This window comes from Sphaerodactylus townsendi, linkage group LG10 (genome assembly GCF_021028975.2).
Source record: "Sphaerodactylus townsendi isolate TG3544 linkage group LG10, MPM_Stown_v2.3, whole genome shotgun sequence".
NCBI classification, from domain to species: domain Eukaryota; kingdom Metazoa; phylum Chordata; class Lepidosauria; order Squamata; family Sphaerodactylidae; genus Sphaerodactylus; species Sphaerodactylus townsendi.
In genome coordinates, this window is record NC_059434.1 from 23,864,662 (window position 1) to 23,884,794 (window position 20,133).

The following is a 20,133-nucleotide window of genomic DNA, read 5'->3' on the forward strand; positions in this document are numbered from 1 at the left end:
ATGCCAGCTGGGTGACCTTGGGCTAGTCACACCTTCTCGGAGCTCTCTCAGCCCCACCTACCTCACAGGGTGTTTGTTGTAAGGGGGGAAGGGCAAGGAGATTGTAAGCCCCTTTGAGTCTCCTGCAGGAGAGAAAGGGGGGATATAAATCCAAACTTCTCCTCCTCCTCTTCTAGATAGATCAATCTTTGTTTAAGGTTCCCTCCCATAAATGGCTAATGACTTCCCCAGACTCTACCTCTGGAGCAATTATTGAATGTTGATAGAGCTTTCCAGGGGTGGACTGGGGGGAAATGACCTTGAAAAGGGGCAGCTCCTCCAGCCCTGATAATGTTTCCTCAAAGGAAGGAGGGAGAGCCTTCCCAGTCAGCCCTGAATGGGAGGAATCCAACCAAGCTGTGCACCCAAACAAGGTGTGCACCCAGGCAGGCCCATCCTTCACCAAGTGGGCTAGACTAGCATGGGGGATCCTCCCTGGCAGGGAGAGGTGGCATGTCCCTCATTATGGCCAAGCTTGGTGAGCATATCCCATGCTGTCCCTTGAAGTGGCTGAGCAAGCCAGGAGCCGCATCCCACATTCAATGGGGAGGCCAGCATGAACTGGCCAGACCAGGTGGGTGGATTCCATCCTCCAGACCAGGTAAGCACATTCTGTCCCTCACTGTGGCATGACTGGGAGGGTGTATCCTTTACTATGGTTATCCCTCCTTCCTCATATTTTTTGGTGTATGGCCCCATTGGGGAGTCAGGTCACTGGTCTACTGGTAGCCTTAAAGGACACTTTGTCCCTGAATCTTGGTTAGAGATGGAAGGCAAGGAACAAAGACCAAGGAAATGCTCTCTAAATAGAAAACAGCCAGAGATCCCCAGGACCAAGATGGTGTTCAGAATATACCAATAATCAGGGTCAACCCAAAATAAAGATTTCAGGTATCTTATCTTGGAGTTCCAGAAAAAAATATATGTCCATTTGGTAGAAGGAAGAGGATGCATCTAATTTGGGCAGGAGAATCCAATCCCTGGTTGGATTCTAGGTTCCTCACAGGACTGATGTACATAGAACTATTCCTACAACTAAGTGACTGCATAATGCCCTTGAGACAGTTTGGGATACATCACAAACATAATCTGAGATGAGTTGAAATGATTGATCTTGTGGTTCCAGAAGTAAACAGTTTTTACAAGAAATAATTTAATCACTGCCCAGAAAAAGAACCACACGGTCATCAGTAGAACAGTCTGCCAACTCTCCATGGTAAGTGTCAATCCCCAGGTTTAGGACTCTAAATATATTCTTATTTTAGCAGTCTTTCTTTCCTCTCATTCCTTAGCCCCACTTATGTAGGTGGGATGAAGAAGTGAGAGACCAAGCTCTCTTATTTAACAATTTTTTTTGCTGTAATAATGTAGGTCTCCAAGCCAAGAACAACAGGAAAAAATATTTGCACACATCACAGCAGTGATGTGGTTTGAGGTTATGTCTTGTCCACAACCCCGTACAGATGCTGTGTCAACAAAATGTCTACATGAGTCCATTCTGACCTAAGAACCAGTTTAACCCTTCAAGTTCCCCTAAGTTTGTTTATATTTGGAGTATAACAAAAGCTTGACTATGTGGCTATTTTACTAAAGATGTGTAAATTGTTCAGTAGTCACATGCATGTTGATTTCTTGAGGTTTTTTTAAAATGTATAGGTGGCAGCTAAATATAAGTTGTAACTGGTGGGGAAAGTTTAACTGGAGGGGTTGTTAACTGTTCAGGCTTGCTAAATTATTCACTTGCATTTCTCAGCTCCATGTCATGCTTCTTGTCTCCCTGTAAAATGGATAAAGCTGGATAATCTCTCTACTATTGGAAGGTCAAAGGACAGACAATGTTGCTTGCAAAACTTTGCAGTAAACTTTGCAATTGAAAAATGCCAACCTGTGCGTGTTGGATTTATTTATTTCCCCAGCTCAGCTTATGTGGGCCATACACCACTTTTAAGTCTGCACTGTACTTGATATAGCTTGATATAGCAAATTTTCAGTTAGTGTCCTGCGTTTAAATCCCTGTACTGCTGCTCAAAAAATACTTTTTAAAATGTGAAACACCAAATCCTCTGGGCATTGAGTAAAACAATATCTGATCACAGCACTGGGACACACACGTACTGCATTCCTATTTGTTGGGGGAAATATGACCTTATTTTTTCTTTGGGCCAGGTGCACAGTTCTCATAGACACCCATGGGGACTGTATGATTAGATCAAGGTCATGAATGACGAATCCACTTAACAATTTGAATCCATCTGTTTCAAAGTCTATATGTACATATTTTTTTCTTTTCCTCTTCAGGGAACCAAAAGAATATCCTTTGTGACTTTAACTGTGTAACTAACGTTCTGTTCAATGCATAGCCAACCCTAAGCATGTTTCCTAAGAAGCAAGTCCCACTGTGTATAATTAGATTCTCAGGTAAGATTGCCAACTCTAGTTTGGGTAATTCCTGCAGATTTGTGGATGATATCGAGGAGTATGAAATTTAGGAAGGAAGGGAAACTTAGTAGGGATGTGGTATCTCTCTGGGACTTCCATTCCCCTAAACTCTGTAGGATATCTGTCCTTGAAGAACCTTCCTTCTGAAGCTGCATTTCCTCCAAGGGAATGGATCTCTGTAGTGTGGAAGTCAGTTGCAATTGCAAGACAGACTCCACCTGGAGATTCTCTCAGTAGTAGCTGGATTCTAAGCATACTCAACATCCCTTTAGATTTAAGACTGCAGTGATCCTAAATCTTAAGTTACTCAGGACCTTGAGAAGGGCCATGGCTTAGTGGCGGATCACATGACCGGCATACAGAAGATCCCAGGTTCAGTCCTTGACATCTCCAGCTAAAGAATCTGAGGTGAAGAGTGCAAGGAAAGATGCTTCTTGTGGGTTGTGTGATCATTTCACTGTTGAAGTAGAGAGAACCAATGATCTGTCTCAGCGTAAGGCACCTTTTAATGATTACACTGCTTGTAGCTTGCATGATCAGGCATCCTCACTTAAGCATGTACAAACAATATCAGGCTGCAGATAGATCCAGCCAATCAGATAGCATGCGAAGCAAGCCGAGTCGGGCATTGCTAAGGCTCAGCCTAGACAGTTCTCCCATTTCCATCAGCATCAGGAGGCAAGCAGACTATTTTGGAGGGGGAGATCTGCTTCATCCACACAGAAACCACAGTCTCATTTTCCATAGTAGAATAATCATTCCCTGTTTACTCCTTGAAAGTTCAACACTCAATATGCCTTTGATTAACTTGCAAATCCCATGCTGGGTCTGTAGAAAGAGGGTGGTGGTTAAGCTCTTAGCAGGCAACGTGACATTTGTTTGGTTTTGTGAATCCCAAATTGTGAAAGTTTGTCTTAGGTTGCTTCCACATGAAGATGGTTCCCCATTGCGCTCTTAGTGTGGAAGTGTCCCTTGACAACCACAGGGGTGACTGATGGATCAAATGTACTCTATTCTGGCCTGGCTCCAGTGACCTGTAATAGCAAATCTGGCCTGAATGAACTCTAGCAGGTTTTTCCTAACATCCTAAATCACTGAAAAACTTCATATGCTCAATTTCTTTGTATCAAGTTGTTGTGAAATGTACAAAAGAACACAAGCACACACACACACACACACACACACACACACACACACACACACACACACACGATAAACAAAAAGCACTTGGATGGTGGTGGAAAGTGCCATCAAGTCACAGGCATCTTATGGCAACCTTGTAGGGTTTTCATGGCAGGGTGGTTTGCCATTGCCTGCCCCTGTATAGCAACTCCTTGGTGGTCTCCCATCCAAACGCTGACCAGGACCAACCCTGCTTAGCTTCTGAGATTTGACAAGATGGGATTAGCCTGGACCATCCAGGTCAGGGCAAGAAGCACCTTAGAGAATCACAACATTTTCCAGGGTAAGCTGTCATGAGTCCAAGCTCACTTTGGCTGATTCTGCATGGGCCAAAAAAAGTGGTGTGAAAATGGTGTGAAAACAGTATAAACCCTTTTACACTGTTTTAAACCCTTTTACACCATTTTCACACCGTTTTCACACTGCTGTTTTTGGCCCATGCGGAATGAGCCTTTGTTTGTACCTGGATTTTTTTTGTGGCTCTCTACAGTATCACTTGAATTTTGTTCCTCTACTGCAGACTAACATGGCTACCCACCTAACACAGAGCATTGCAGCTCTAACTGTGTGTAATCTAAAGATGACCTAAATGTGGAATTATGGGATCAAACACCAGAAGTGGATGAAAAAGCTACGTTTTTGCGTAGACTTAACAGTATCATAGATAGCTAGGCAGCCACTAGAAATAACTTCTTAACGGGCAGGTGAGTTTTAACATGGTTTAAATGCTCCTTATTTGAGAAATATGTGGGAGTTATTTGTTTTGATTTGTTGGATTTATCCAGATATCTAGCACAGGACCCCTAAGCCTCAGTAGACATGCCTGTTTGTACTTCTGAGCCCTTGAGAAAGAGAATTCAGCTGATTTAGCACAAAGGCACCAAGACAGGTCATTAAAAAGTATTCGGTGCTCCAATCACATATGGGTAAACACTTCTGTAGCCAATGTGAATTCTTGCAGACACAGATAGAACCCAGGAGCTCAGAAAAAATACTTGTGTGTGGGGGGGGAGGGGGAACAGGAAAGGGAAAAAAGGAAGACTGGTGCTGGATGTACACAAAATAAAAAAGGCACCGAAAGAAAAACAAACTGCTACCTTTTAACCTTTCCTAAAAACATACTCAAGCTTCAGTTCAGCTGAAATTGCCTATGCATTCAATAAGCAGATGTGTGGCTTGGGTTATAAATTACTCAGCCATGTAGGCAAATTACAGAGGCAGAGAGAGCCATGTACTCCACAAAGAGTTATCCACTGCCTTTATTCCTTTTGTTATGGTTATAAAAAATTAACAGCATTTTGGTTCTTATTTCATCTCCAAGATATGGCTGATTCAGTGGCCCCATTTTTGAAATGGATTTACATGTAAATAGCTGCACAACACAAAAGGAAATGGGAAAGTGCTCCCAAATAAATCTACCAGTGCTTACTGAAATACTTTGATGCTGACAGGGCACATTCACATTTAAACTTGATGCAAAATCAGGGGAATATTCTTGGTTGATATTTAAAATTCGTGATAGCACCTAAGTGAGAAGACAGGCTTTGTAGGGTCAAGTTGTTTAAGGCTATAAGGGTTTAAAACAGCACCTTAAATTGTTCCCAGAAGACAATAAACAACTTTGGTGGAACACTGAGGTAATGGGCTCTTCTTGAACATCCAATAAAAAAAATAGAAGACCATGTTCTGCATCAACTGAGGTTTTTGGAAAGCTATCAAGAATTTTTTCCCCACATAAACATCACTGGAGCAGAGTCCATGTTGTGAAGGTATGACAGGAAAACATAATAGTCTTCTCTCCAGCTTGTATTTGATGAAAGATGCCCTTGCCCATCATTCAGGAGCAACCAAAGGAGGAAAACCTAAGAGAGCTTGGTATTTCTGCAAGTCTTGGGATTTGTCAAGGCTGATATGCTTTCTTCTTGTTAGTGTAACCTCCTTCTGTGGGTTCTGTGGGGCAGAACCTGGAATGAGTTGCAAAGAACCAAATTTAAACAACAAAATGGTTTACTTTTCTTTACAATTAACACTTTTAAAACATCAACATTTAACGTTACAATTCAAGGTCCTGTTCAGGTTGCATTTCAAGTCCTTCTATTTACAGTCTACTGATATTGCCAAGTCCAAATTCTTCTTTGCAAGTTGGCTGGCTCCTGAAGACTCCAAGGGCTTGATGAACAGGTTGCAACATGATGAAGGTCTCTAGGAGAACTCTCACCCATTACAACCACAAAAGAAACCCTGAAACAATAAACTCCAACATTTACAACACAGCAAAACAACAACTACCTTCCCAGTAGTTCCCAACAATATTGAAATTACCTTAACAAGGTGTTAAGGGCTTATAGAAATCAAGGTCCGAGTCTGGTAGCCTTGTTCTTCTGCAAAAGAGCTCTTTCAGCCTCTCTGCTGCTCCGAGTCTCCACCCCTTACTGGGTCAACCCATTCTGGGCCAACCCATTCTGGGCATGGGGGTTACATTAGCATCACTCCCTGCCATTTTGTTTCATTCCTTGACCCTACTGCCTTTTCCAGATCCAGAATGATCTGCGAGATTTTACAGAATCAAAACTGTGAGCAACGCACAAACAATATCTAAAGGTCAGCAGGACTGAATAGCTCAGTACTTTACTCAATCACTAGTGTGAACAGAGTCTACAAGTGGGGCTATTAGACAATTAATGCCCCGGTCTCCACAAATATATGCCAAAGCATACAATCATTCAACAATTCACATCAATGAAAGCTTCTCTAAGCCCAATAAAAAACCAACAATGAGCTGCCAGTATCCAGTAGTATCTGACTTCGATAAATCACTTTGTCCATTTGGATTTGAAAAGTCCCACAAGATGTTGACCTTCTTATTTTCCATGACTTTCTCTGGATGATGTTCCCACCAGTTTTCACAACTGTCTAATCACAATCATAAAAACAACCACTTTGATTGCAAAGAAGAAAGCAGTAATTAAAAACATGAAGGAGGAAATGACTGATTAAGGGACAATTAAATAATAATTTGACTATACAAGTAAAGAAGCACCAGTTAATTAAAATGGCAGGAGCACAAAAGCAGAGGCTATTTTTTTTTAAAGGGGGGTGGCTGTTTAAAAAGAAAGGAAGAAGCTACAAATTATAGAAACAGCAGCAAGGAGAAGGACTTTTTCCACTGAGACTTAACGTCTGAAGAAATCTGTAATAAGAACTTGCTTGTGAGGATAGGAATGGTGGGATTTTTCTGCAGAAAAATGGTACATGGTGTGGGGAAGTCACTTTTAAAATTCTACTTCCAGCTCACAGTTGAAATTAAAACTTCACAGGGCTGGAAAGCAAATTTAAATTACATTTCTACAAAGTTCTCCTTTTTATTTGCTAAAGTCACATAGAAGTGAAAGCATGCAACAGGACTTAGAAACTATTAGAGATTTAAAACAACAGTCCCCCCCTCTATGGTTCTATTCTGTAGACATTTCAGTGTAATTTCTTCTCTTGGTTAACAAATATGGGAATAGTTACACGTTCAGGAAAGACAGTTTGAGGATTTGGAAACTTTCATTTGTTTGAATCTATCCACATTAAAAGCTAGAGGTTTTTTTTTATTGGGAGGAATAAACAGAATATATTGCACAATGAAATAGAAAACATTTATTTTTCCTTCCTTTCAGCCAGATTAAAATTGAAATAATATTTGGGCAGAAGGAGGAATCAATCAGATCTTCATTCAACACACTGGATTACTATCAAGTGACATGGATTACTATCAAGTGACATGGAACGAAGATTTGAAGAGTCTTGGTATTACTTCATGTTTTATTTAGAAGAGCAAAAGAAACGGTTTTGTGTCATGGGTCCCTTCTGCACATGCAGAATAATGCACTTTCAATCCTGTGCGGAATAGCAAAATCCACTTGCAAACAATTGTGAAAGTGGATTGAAAGTGCATTATTCTGCATGTGTGGAAGGGGCCATGGTTATAGTATTGGGTTAGGATCCAGGAAACCCAGATTCATATTCCTCTTCAGCCACCAAACTTTTCAGTAGCTTTTGGCCAGTCACTTTTGCTCAGCCAAAGAATGGGCCTTTCCCCACTTCCCTTAAGCCCCCCGCTACTCGAGGAGAGTAGCGCAGGGTCCCTCGGCACTCCCCACTGAGAGGGGCGGCGACAGCGCAGCCGCCCTGAAGCTGCTGCTGTCGCGCCCCTCAGCGCGCAGCATCCCAGGCGCTCTTCTCAACGGCGCCTTTTGATGGCCCCGCGCAGAGCGCGGGGTTGTGGGGACGGCCGGGCGCACGCTTGGGATGCTGCACGCTGAGAGCAGCACGCGGCGTGGAGGGGAAGGACGAAAGTGGGGAAAGGCCCAATGACTGCTGAATTACCCTAATGATAAGAGTTCCCTTTGTGCACTCGCCCCCACCCTACCTCCCTGACACAATCCAAACAGCACAAGAAATCAAATCATATGACTTGCCTGGCTCCATGGGCTGTCAAAATATTGTTCCCCTCGTTTCCTCCTTTTGGTGGCCTTGTTTGTGCCCATTAACAACTAAGATCCGCTGTTCCCCTCTCAGGGGAGTTGAGGAGTTAATGGCTAAACGCCATCTGTTTTAACTGACTATGAATTAGGAGCGCTGCTTTTAACTGATATGAATTTTAGTATTTTATTTTGTTATCCGCTTTTTATTGTGATGTAAACCGCCCTGAGCCCTTTGGGGGAGGGCGGTATAAAAGTGGAACTAATAAATAAATAAATAAATAAAAATAAATAAATAAATTGGTGGAAGGAAAGAACTAGATTTTTGGAAAGCTTTGAAAGGTTCTGGTGTATTTTAAGTTTGCAGCAGTTTAAGATTTTTTTTTTGCAACATGTAAGCACTGCAGTAATGCTATCAACACAATCACTGACTCCACTATTTTTTAAGGCAAAAGGATTTATGTTTTTGATATTGAAACCTTATAATGGTGCTCAGCAATGTTATAGAGCCAGTCAAGAGTTTGTGCTCCTCAGAAATGTGATTTTATATCAATAGTCACATCTTAGAAAGCAAAAGTTCCCCCTCCTCCCTCCTGTTTACAGGCTATCCCTCCCAGTTTAAATGCACACAGCTTAAATATGCAATATAATAGATTTTCTGTTTCAGTGCACATATTTCCTTAATTTGTTTCTATGTTTCTTCAAACATACATTTGAGTGAGTTTGCTTGCCTTTCTAAAACTCAATCTTTCTTTCTTTCTTTTAAAAAAACAACTAATATATTAACAACCCTATTCTGCTAGTATATTCTCCCAGTACTGGGATTGTATATTAACAGGCAGATTAATAACCCAGTAGCCATTTCGTGTTTCTACCAGAGTTCAGTTCGGTATCAATCATTCTTGTACACTTAAAAAAAATTCACATTCTATTTCACCAAACTCAGGTTTTTTCCCCTTATAGACTGTTCTACATACTGAGAAAATATAAACCTGGGTTATTGAAATATACTTCCAATTGTGTTAGTTGTGTCAAGGAAGGAGAGAAAACGAGAGACAGGCCATTGTGAACAAAGCAGCTACAGGAGAATAAAGATCCAACCACCAATTTTTAAAAACGAAATCTGTGTGTGTGTGTGTGGGCAGGGAGGGATAGTGGCATTTCCACTGAAGAAAGGAAAATGTTTGACCTTTCCTCTGCTAATTACTTCCATCCATGCCAATGTATGTCGGTTACTGGAGCATACAAGAGAATTTCAGAAGAAAATCAGCTTGTGTTTGAAAGATTATAGCAGAGCTTTTGGATCATGAAAAGGATGTGGTTCTGCCACAGCATCTGGTTCTTTTGTTGCAAACCTGTATTCTGGACCAGAGCTTACCGTTGGGAATGCCGAGAAACAGAATACTTTCCAATTGGCAAAGATGTCAGCAGGGATGCATTTTATCTCCATATCATAAGGAATACTGGGTTAAATGTAGATGACGGAACATTAAGAATTTGAGATATGCCAGTGATACCATGTTTTGTGTAAAGTGCCATCAATTAGCAGCCAAGTTATGTCAACCCAGTAGGGTTTCAATGCAAGAGACTGACAGAGGCGCTCTGCCATTGCCTTCCTCTGCATTGGTATTTCTTGGTGGTCTCCCATCCATGTATCAACCAGGGTCGATCCTGCTTGGCTTCTGACATCTGATGAGATCAGGTTAGCCGCTGGTCTGTTTTTAACTTACTGCCAGTCCCAGGCTTGCAGACTCTCACTCCCTCCTTAACCAAATCTATTCTTCTTGCCAAATCTATTCTTTCTGGACCTCAGCTAAGTTCCTTCCTAGAATCAGGGGGCATTCATTGAAAATGCTGGGGGGAAGAATTAGGACTAATAAAAGGAAACACTTCTTCACGCAACGTGTGATTGGTGTTTGGAATATGCTGCCACAGGAGGTGGTGATGGCCACTAACCTGGATAGCTTTGAAAAGGGCTTGGACAGATTTATGGAGAAGTCAATCTATGGCTACCAATCTTGATTCTCCTTGATCTGAGATTGCAAATGCCTTAGCAGACCAGGTGCTCAGGAGCAGCAGCAGCAGGCCATTGCTTTCACATCCTGCACGTGAGCTCCCAAAGGCACCTGGTGGGCCCCTGTGAGTAGCAGAGTGCTGGACTAGATGGACTCTGGTCTGATCCAGCAGGCTAGTTCTTATGTTCTTATGTTCTTATGTTCCTACACACAGGCTACAGGGATTTCCTTCCATTCTTCTTTTAGAAATAGGTTCTTTTGTAAGCTAAAGCCCCATGGCTGCTCAGTGCAAAACTACACAGAGAGGAAATGAGGCATATTAAAATCAGGAAAGATTGACAGGCTTGGTCAATGGATTGTTATGGAATTTATTGAACAGAGACCCATGAAGGTAAGAGAACTGACTGCCTAGTGTCCAACTGTAGCAGTGGAAAGTAAGTAAAACCTAGGGAAATTGTTGTGGTTTTGCTGTGCTGTCCTCTGGAAGGATCTGGCTCTTTGACCCCCTTCAGCATATGCAGAATAATGCACTTTCAATCCACTTTCAGTGCACTTGGCAGCTGGATTTTACTGTGCGGAACAGCAAAATCCACTTTCAAACAATTCTGAAAGTGTATTGCATATTGATCTTGTCCACATTCTCAGACTGAATAAAATGAAAAGTGTCCTCAACACCCCCATTTGTCAGGACATCTCTGTCAGGTAGGGTGACTTTGAGGCAGCAGGAGTGGGTGGTTCGTGAACAGAATTCCAATCCTGCCTTTCAATCCCAACATTAGGTGCACAGCCTCAAAATAGGTAGTGTTCTAGATGGGGCAAAGTGCTGGGGGAATAGAATCATTACAGACTGCAGCCACACTGCCTTCTTTCACCTGCCGTATGCCATAACTTCAGAATGAGGAATATTGGGGGGGGGGGGGGAACTGAGCAGATCACTTCTGCAAGAGCCACAACAGAACTGAACCAACTAATGAGAGTGTCACAAGGAAAGATTCACAGTTACCAGTTAAGCATCTTTAAAAGTGCAGGTCACAGGCCTCAGACTCACCAAAATGAAGGGGTTATTAACATGCTTGGGAATCATTATGTCGTTCATAAGAATTTTGCTTGCTGAATGTAACCATCCCGGGAACAAACACTTCATAACTGCTGTGTACTGAATCTTGATTATGTTCCGTCTGGGTGGATGACGAGATGTCTGTCATGGAAACTTGAAGTGCTAAAAAACCCCAGAGAGCCATATGGAGTTGTTTGTTAGTTTGAGCCTGGAAGATTTCCTATAACTAGTGGCTCGTGCAAGTTTTAGGCTGAATGTTCAGTAGAACCAAAGAATCCCCACTTGTGCTGAAATATTGATTTGCCGTTTGTCATTTGTTCATCAAAGCTGGTACCGTCCAGGTTAACACCCCCCACCCCCACCCCCCTGCTCTGTAGATCGGGCATAAAATACAGTAGTGTGTTTTTTCTGATAGAATTCATTGTTCTGAGTGTAACATAGCAACAGAATGCTTTGAAGGTGAGTTTCTTCAATCTTACATGTGACCCTATGTCAGGTTGGGCATTCGCTGGTCATTGCTCTGCAGCAGAAATCTGCTTTTCTGACTGCATAGCCCTTTTTGTCAGGCATTTAGTTATTTGTTTGTTTGATTGATTGATTTCTGCCCAGGTCTTTCCCAATAAATCAGACTTGGGATGGCTTACAACAGGATATAATAATTAAAATAAATATACAACAGTTAAAAACCTTATTATATAAAACTCAGAGGCACCCAAATGTACTGAAATGGGGAGGTCGGTAAGAGGAAAGGGGAGAAAAACAACTAAACCACAAATTAACGAAGAAAGGGAATAAGGAAAGCGGAGCAGGGGAGTAAGGGGGGGGGGCAGGCCAGCTAGCTGAAAACCATCACTGTCCTCTTAAACACTGATTTGCCTTTCCCATCCCTACAAAATCGCTTAGTGCATTAAAGTAAATGTTTTCAGAAATCTCAACTGGATAATTATTTGGTATCTTCTTTGGTTTAGTCTTCTACCACTAAACACTGTACTCTTTTCCCTCAATCCTGTATTTATGTTGTGCAATATCTAGGGTATGACCCATCTGAATCAGTAGGGCTATTCATACTTGCATTACAGCTCGGTATGAATAAGTGTGATGGAATCTGAAAAAGGAACTATAGCGGTTGATGATTTCCAGGAATTAAAAAAAAACCCCTGAACATTTAGGACAAGAAGAACATTGATGTTAGCAACATTAACAATTTGGATTCCCTAAGTAGATTTGAGGGAATTAGGCAAACTTAGTACATTTTTAAAGGGTTACTGTAAGCATAAATATTAGTTCATCCACCCACTTGTGTTTGAGCTTCTTGGCAAACCACCACCTAACCCCACCCAAACATGAACTCTCTTTCAATAGCATGTTTTGCAGCTGTGATAAATTATTATCTGGATCAGACAAAACCTATTTGTAAAATAACGGATGTAGAAAGAGCAGTTTTCCTTGTTCTACCCCACCTAATGAAGCAGCTGTGCATTGAGAATTGGTCAGAGGACAAGTCTTTCTTCCAGGATTAAGGTGTCTTTGTAAAATCAAGCCCCGATGTACACTGACAAAATAACAAGACCAACACTGTAAAAAGCGGTTGGTTGGAAAATGGTCATGTGATAAACCCATACTATAAAAATTAAAAATCTATACCCTGGAAACCTGAAGCTGTCTCATACTAAGTTAGATTATGATCCATTATCACTGATCAATCTAGTCCAAGGTTATCTATTTTAATTTATTGTGGCTATCTGAAGTCTCAAGTAGAGCCTTGCCATCAGAGGTCCTTTGATTGAAGTCACCAAGAACTAAAGTTGTGGACTTTTGTAGAACATGTGTTCTATGATGGTGTTATAAATATGGACCTTCTTTAGAAGTATCATCAAGCAAATCCAGAAGGATGGAATCACTGGCAATGCGAACTCAGGCAGGGGCTGATTCACAGTGATAAAAGACAAATTTAAGGTCAAGTTGTCTAAGATGTTCGCTACGTAAACTGTGACAACTGTGACATAGAACATGTACCATGAGCTTTTTTCTGTGTATTTGAACATTCTGTTATTATCTGGTCCCAAACAATCATAACTGAAGAAAGTTATTAAGAACACAAGAAGAGCTGAGTGTTACACTGAATGAATAAACACATGAGCCAGCAGAGAAATGAAATTTATTTGTTTTGCCTCATCCAGGATCCTTTGTCCCATTTCTGACTGAAGGTCAAGCTGGCCCCATCTCCAAATCATGACATTAAGATAGGGAACATGCTGTGGATTTGAATGCTCCTTTCTAGAATGTGAATCCTCTCCACAGATATATCGTGTGGGGGTGGGGGATCCTCATGACCCAGGCACAACTCGCCTCGGTCAGCTGTCCTTGAAGAGTAAATACACAATATTCATTCAAAGAAATAAGATGCACCTGAATAACCAGGGGCAGCCATTGCTGCCGTGGTGAGCAACGCAGCAAGATAAGGGGCATGCATGGCCTGGTGGCAAGCTGCAGAACCGGGTGCAATGATTGGCTCCCCCTGAAAAAGGCAGGAGGAGCCTGGGTATATCTAGACGCCTTCCCCGGTCCGCGCCCTTCCCGGCGGCGAGAACCAGCAAGGCGTGGTCGCGTTGGCGTCTCGCGTAAGGCCTGGAAGGAGACTGGCCTTTTCTTTCCTTTCCTTTTTAGCTGATTTTCCTTCTTCCTCTGGCCCTCCTTGTTTTCTCTTGTTTCAACCTTTTCTTCCTTTTCACTTTTCTGGGCCGGTCTCGCAGCCGCCATGGGGCCGAAAAGGGACAAGAGCAGGCAGCCTGCTGCAGAGGCGGCGGCGCCATCGGGCAGGGCGCGTGCTCTGCTGAACAGGGTCCGGGCCCAGACTGGCCCGGGGACGTCGGACGACGGCCCGGTCGTTGGGCGTATCGGAGCAGCGGCGAGGGCGGCCGCGGGCTCGGGCTTGTCTCCCATCGGCAGGGGCGGCGGTGCGGCATGGCGGGACAGTCTCCATTGGGAGAGCCCTCCAGCGGTCCCGGGGTGCCGGCCCGGCATCTTCCCGCCCGAACACGTCGGCCATATGGGCACCGATCCTGCCTTGGTCCGCAACCTGGCGGACACCCTGTTGCATCTTTCTCAAGTCCTCGGCGGGCGGCCGGCGAGTCGGGCCCCACCTCGAAGTCGGGGGCCCTGAGCCCACCACGCCGGCGGAGGCTGGTGCGGCGCCCGGAGGGGCCTCGAGCGGAACAACGGATGTGCTGCAACTTTAGCCTCGGTTAGCGCGTCCACATCGGTGGATGCGTCCGTCAACTTCGGGCGCGAGGGCAGGAGGAGGAAGCGGTGCGTCAGGCGTTCCCGTTCCTCAAGCGATCCCCAGCTCTTCGTCGTCGGGTGAGTCTACTGAGGATGATGATGCGCTGGCTACTGGGGAATTTTGGAGTCGCGGGGAGAGGGTGCCTGCTCTCCCACCGTGGCTTGCAAAGCGCAGGCGTTTCAGGGGCGGCGAAGCGCCATCCCCCGGCCCGGCTCAGGGCGACCGCGGCAACCCGCCGGGTCCCACCTCCCCAGGAAGCTCCGGGAGCGGAAGCTGGATGGGTATTATGTGGATATCTTTAAGTTCCTGCGGCGGTAGGGGGAGTTAGGTTTGTCGGTGACGACAAAAGCGGAAGGACCAGGCAGCGGCCGAGCGGAATTTCAACAACTGGCTGCAGGACTTCACGAATTCCTGGCCCTCATGCGGGGCAGCGTGCCCCTTGCGAGCCTGGCATCTCGCAGCTCACATGGCCCATGTGCTGCGGGCTCCGAGGCTGGCTGGGGAGACTGCGGCCATCGCTTACGATGAGGCCATCCGCAAGAACAGCCGCACAAGTGCCTTTTTTCGTTGGGACCTCATCCACGACCAAACCTGGATGGTGCGTGGTCCAGCTCCGCCATGGGAGGCGGCGGATCCTCCCGTTCCCACAAAACCCGGCAGAGCCTACCCGGGGCGGTGGGGGCCAAGGTTGTGTTGGGAATTCAACAAAGGTGCTTGCCAGCGGCAAACATGTATATATGAGCACTCTTGCTCCCTTTGTTCTGGCAGCCACAGCAGGATCAGCTGTCCCAAGCGGCGGGGCGCCCTCCCTTTCGGCAGGCCCGGTGCGCCCGGCGCCGGGCCCTCCCACAAAGATGCGGTGGCCAGGGCGGTGCTCCCGCCCCCGCAAAACACTGAGGTGCTCGGCTCAGCTGCAGTCTCTGGCCCTTCCCCGTTCAAGTGGGGGTGCTGTTGGAGTGGTTGCAGCTCTACCCAGACAGGGGGGCTGCGCGCCTGCTGGGGGAGGGTTTCTCTTCTGGTTTCTGCATTCCATACCAAGGCCCACGGAGGGCTTACCATGCCAGCAATCTAAAATCTGTCCGCGATCTCCCTGGAGCGGTGGCTGATAAGCTCAACAAGGAAATCCAGGCCGGCCGCATTGCTGGCCCTTTCTGTCACCCTCCCCCCCCAACCTCAGGGTCTCCCCAATTGGCGTCGTGCCTAAGAAAGCCCGGGGAGTTTCGCTAATTCAACACCTCTCCTGCCCCCGGGGCGACTCCGTGAATTTTTCATTGACCCAGAGGTTTGTTCGGTCTGTTACGCCACCTTGGACGAAGCCATCCTCTGCATCAGGCAGGCGGGTCCGGGGGCATCCCTGGCAAAGTGTGACATTCAGTCCGCCTTCCGGCTCCTGCCCATTTCCCCCTTGGACTTCGAGCTGCTGGGCATCCACTTCCAAGGAAATTGGTATGTGGACAAGGCCATGCCCATGGGCTGCTCCTTTGCCTGCGCCGCCTTTGAGACTTTCAGCACTTTCCTCGAATGGGCTTTCAGGCAGCGGGTGCCCTCCGGTTTGGTGACTCATTACCTTGATGATTTCTTGTTTATCGGCAGGCAGGGCACCCAGGAGTGTGAGCTGGCCCTTCAGGCTTTCCAGGTCCTGGCCCGCCCGAGGCTGGGGGGTTCCCTTGGCTCCCCAACAAGGCGGGAGGGGCCCGCCACTGCCCTCAGCTACCTGGGCATTTACCTGGACCGCGGTTCTAGGCTTGCGTCCTCACTCCCGGCTGACAAGCTTACAGCCCTTTCAGCCCTGCTCCAGGCGTTCTTCTCCTCCAAAAATGCAGGGTGCGCCTGGTCCAGTCCTTACTCGGCCACCTTAATTTTGCTTTGCAGGGTGGTGGCCCCGGGCAGGGCTTTCTGCTCCCGGCTGGCGAGGAGTCCTTGTTGGGCTGCAAGTCCCGGACCATCACATCAGGGTCCCGGGGCATGAAAGAAGACCTCCAGGTCTGGTTGTCCTTCATCCGGCACTTCAACGGCATCTCTCTGTGGCAATCAGCTTTGGAACCTGGCCTGGAGCTGCAGGTGCACTCCTGATGCCTCTGGGGCTTTTGGTTTCGGCGTGTTCTTCCGGGGTCAGTGGGCACAGGGCCTTTGGCCCCCAGAGTGGCACGCGCAGGGCATCACCAGGGATCTCACTTTTCTGGAGCTGTTCCCCATCCTGGTGGCGGTGCACATTTGGCACGACCTTTGGCAAAACAAACGGGTGCTTTTCTGGTGCAACAACCAGGCAGTGGTGCGTGTGGTAAACAGACAGTCGAGCAAATCGGCTCGGGTCATGCGCCTGGTTTGCAATTTGGTTCTTACCTGCCTCACTCATAACATCTCTTTCAAAGCTGCTTTTGTTCCAGGTTTGCAGAATGAGATTGCTGATGCTTTATCTCGCCAGCAGGTGGCTCGTTTCCGGCACCTGGCCCGGGCCGAGCCGTTCGGTGACAGTGCCGGCGTTTCTCTGGAGCCTTGGCAGCGAGGCGTCATCACAGGTGTTTTGAACTTCGTTGGCACGGCCGCGTGCAGGCAATACGGTGACGGAGCCGTCGCGTGATTTCCTGAAGCCGCGCGTCCTCCGGGCGCCCGGTTTGCGGTGGGGTGGACACTGGCCTCCTCCTCGAGTATTTGGTCCGGCTCCATGGGCAGGGGATGCACCCGCGCACTATGGGGGTGCACCTGGCGGGCATCGCTTTCTACTGCAAGGTCTCCGGTTTTCCTGACGTCACCAAGGAGTTTGTAGTTCGCCGCCTAGTGGCTGGTTGGTGGCGGGTGGGCACCAGACAGGGGGACCTCAGGCGCCCGGTCACCAAGGAAGTGTTGAGGGCGGTCACTGGGGCCCTGGGGCAGGTGTGCGCTTCGCGCTATGAGCGCTTGCTTTTCGCCGCCGCCTTCCACCTGGCTCACCACGGGGCCTTCAGGCCTGGGGAACTGGTCGCCCCTACCAGGGTTCGACCTTCCAGCACCGCGCTGCAATGGGAACACCTCGTCCTGTCGGGGGACATGGTCCACGCTTGGCTGGCTCATTCAAAAACCGACCAAGAGGGCCGTGGGGCTTGGGTCACCATGCCAGCCCTACCGGGCGATGCCACCTGCCCCCTCCCTCCCCTTATTGAGTGGCTATGGCACAGGCCTCGGGTGGGTGGCATGCTCTTGGTGCACGAGGATGGGTCCCCCCTCACCAGGTTCCAAATGCTGGCGGTGTTCAGGGCATGCTTGGCTCATGCCGGGCTACCGGCCGCGGAGTTCGGCCTGCACTCATTCAGAATAGGGGCCGCCACGGCCGCGGCAGCAGAAGGCAGGGCCCCGGAGGATATCCGCAGTTTGGGCAGGTGGCGGTCGGGGGCCTTTCGGGCGTACATTCGCCCACACCTGCCGTGTTGATTTCCCTCCTCAGTGCCTCCAGGGACGCCGCAGACTGTCTATCGGCAGGTGTGGGGCGTGGGGCACAGCCTCGTCAACAGAGTCGGGGACTACGCCTGCAAGTCCGAATGGGGCCGGCATCTCGGACTCGGGGCGCACGTAAGAATTTCCTGGTTGGGGCAGGGGCACATGCTTTGGCATGAGCTAGAGCCCAAGGTCATTGAATACATTTTTCAGCTGGTTACACCGGACCTCCTGGTCATCCACCTTGGGGAGGAAGATCTCCCTGCCAGGTCGGGCCTTGACCTGCGTTTTGCGGTGGCCGCCACGCTCAGGAGCTTTGCCAGGCACCGGCCTAATATGACCTTGGTCTGGTCCGAGATGGTGCAGCGGGCTCATTGGAGCGGAGCGGTGGATCCCTCGGCCGTGGATAGGGCCTGCAGGAAAGTTAATAAGGCGGCCGCCAAGGTGGTGCTTTCCCTCGGGGGAGCGGTGGCAGAACACTCCGAAATCACCCGGGACATCATGGACCTTTTCCAGCCGGATGGCGTCCGCCTGTCCCAATGGGGCATGGACTTGTGGCTTCAGTCAGTTCAGTTCACCCTTCGTCGGTGGTTAGATTTGAGACAGGCTCAGGCTTGAGGAGCTTGGGCAGTGAGCTGCAAGGGTGGGCAGCTCGTGGCGGGTTTGCAACGGTGTCGCACATCTGGGGAGAGAACGAGCCTTCCGGCTGGGGCTCCCAGGCTTGCGCCCTATGAGGGCCGGGGGGTGGGGCGGGCAGGCTGGCGGGCCGGCAGGCCGGGCCGCTGCCCGACACCCCAGGGAGTGGGGTTGGGTTGGGCTGTTAGGCGGCCATGGGCTTAGCCGGTGCCCGACACCCCAGCGAGCACGGGAGGAAGACGGGCTGGGGGCGGCCTTGGGGCTCAGCCGGTGCCCATCTCCTCAGCAGGGGCGGGAAGTGTGGAAGCATTCAGGAGTATGATCTCTGGGCTTCCCTTCCCGCCAGTTTCCCATTCATTGGGATGTGATGTGCGACCCGTTTGCCGCCCAGCTCTGATGTATATAGTTCTTGTTTATATGTTTGTTGTTTAATAAACGGGCTGCGGCCCATTCCTTTCCAGCCTGTCGTTGTGGTGTACTTATTGAGCGAGGGAGTCTCACCATCTACAGCAATGAATACACAATGCATGCCAATTTTCATTTTGTGTGTTTGTGTCTTTGAAGAGAGATTGTCGAAAATAAAAAAAGGAAAAACTGTATATTGTGAGAATTGTTAGGACAAGCAGAGTACAACCATGTACTTCTTGGGCTGAAAAGGCATCCAGCAGCAGAGTCGGCACAGCAAACATCCTGCAGAAATCTTCAGGAAATGGCTGCAGGCATGGAGAATAAGTGCAGCTCCATAAAATGTGGGACCCAAGCAGCAGAGGAAACTTACAAGAGAGCTTTAACTGTTGGGTGGGGAAATGAAGACATCTCAGCTTCTGTGCTCTGCACAGCAAGAAGAGATGACATAGGCTCTCTTTGATTTGCTTGCATCTTTACCCTAATCTTTTACCTCTGCTGGCTGAGCAGGTTCTAGCAGGCTGATGCTCTCCATGGATGGTATAGAAACCATTGACACTGCTCTCCATTCACCACTGTTTCATGTCTTTCTTTCAATTTCTGAATCCCTTCATGTTTTTTCAATATATTCCCATAGCTTAAACAACTTGTATTTCCACTGGTTTTCAAAGAAACCACTTCATGGAGAGAAATCCACCAAGGTGTTTTGATACTCATCTTTCTCCTATACTCTTCCCAAATTTTACCTGTTGCTCTTCATATATAATGCTCACTAAACCCTTTGTGTACCTTATCTTTCTTATACCATAAAATATGCATGCCACCCATAACGTCATGTCCTTCCAAGTTTAATAATTCCTTATTTTAAAGTGGCATCCATTCTTTAAACCATACCAAAGCAGTTGCCTGACAGTAAAGTTTAAGATTTGTTAACCCTAACCCTCCATGTTCTTGACTGTCACACAAATTCTTTATTTGATTCTTGGTTTCTTGGTTTTTTCCTTTCCCATACAAAATGTAAAATATTTTTCCCAGATCTTGAAAAAAAAATCTAATATTAAAATAGGTATAGTCTGGAACAGAACATTCATCTTTGCTACAACATTATACTTAATCACTGATATTCTTCCAAACAGAAAGATTTTCAGATTAATGTATTGTTGAAGGATTTCACAGCCGGACTCAACTGGTTGTTGTGGG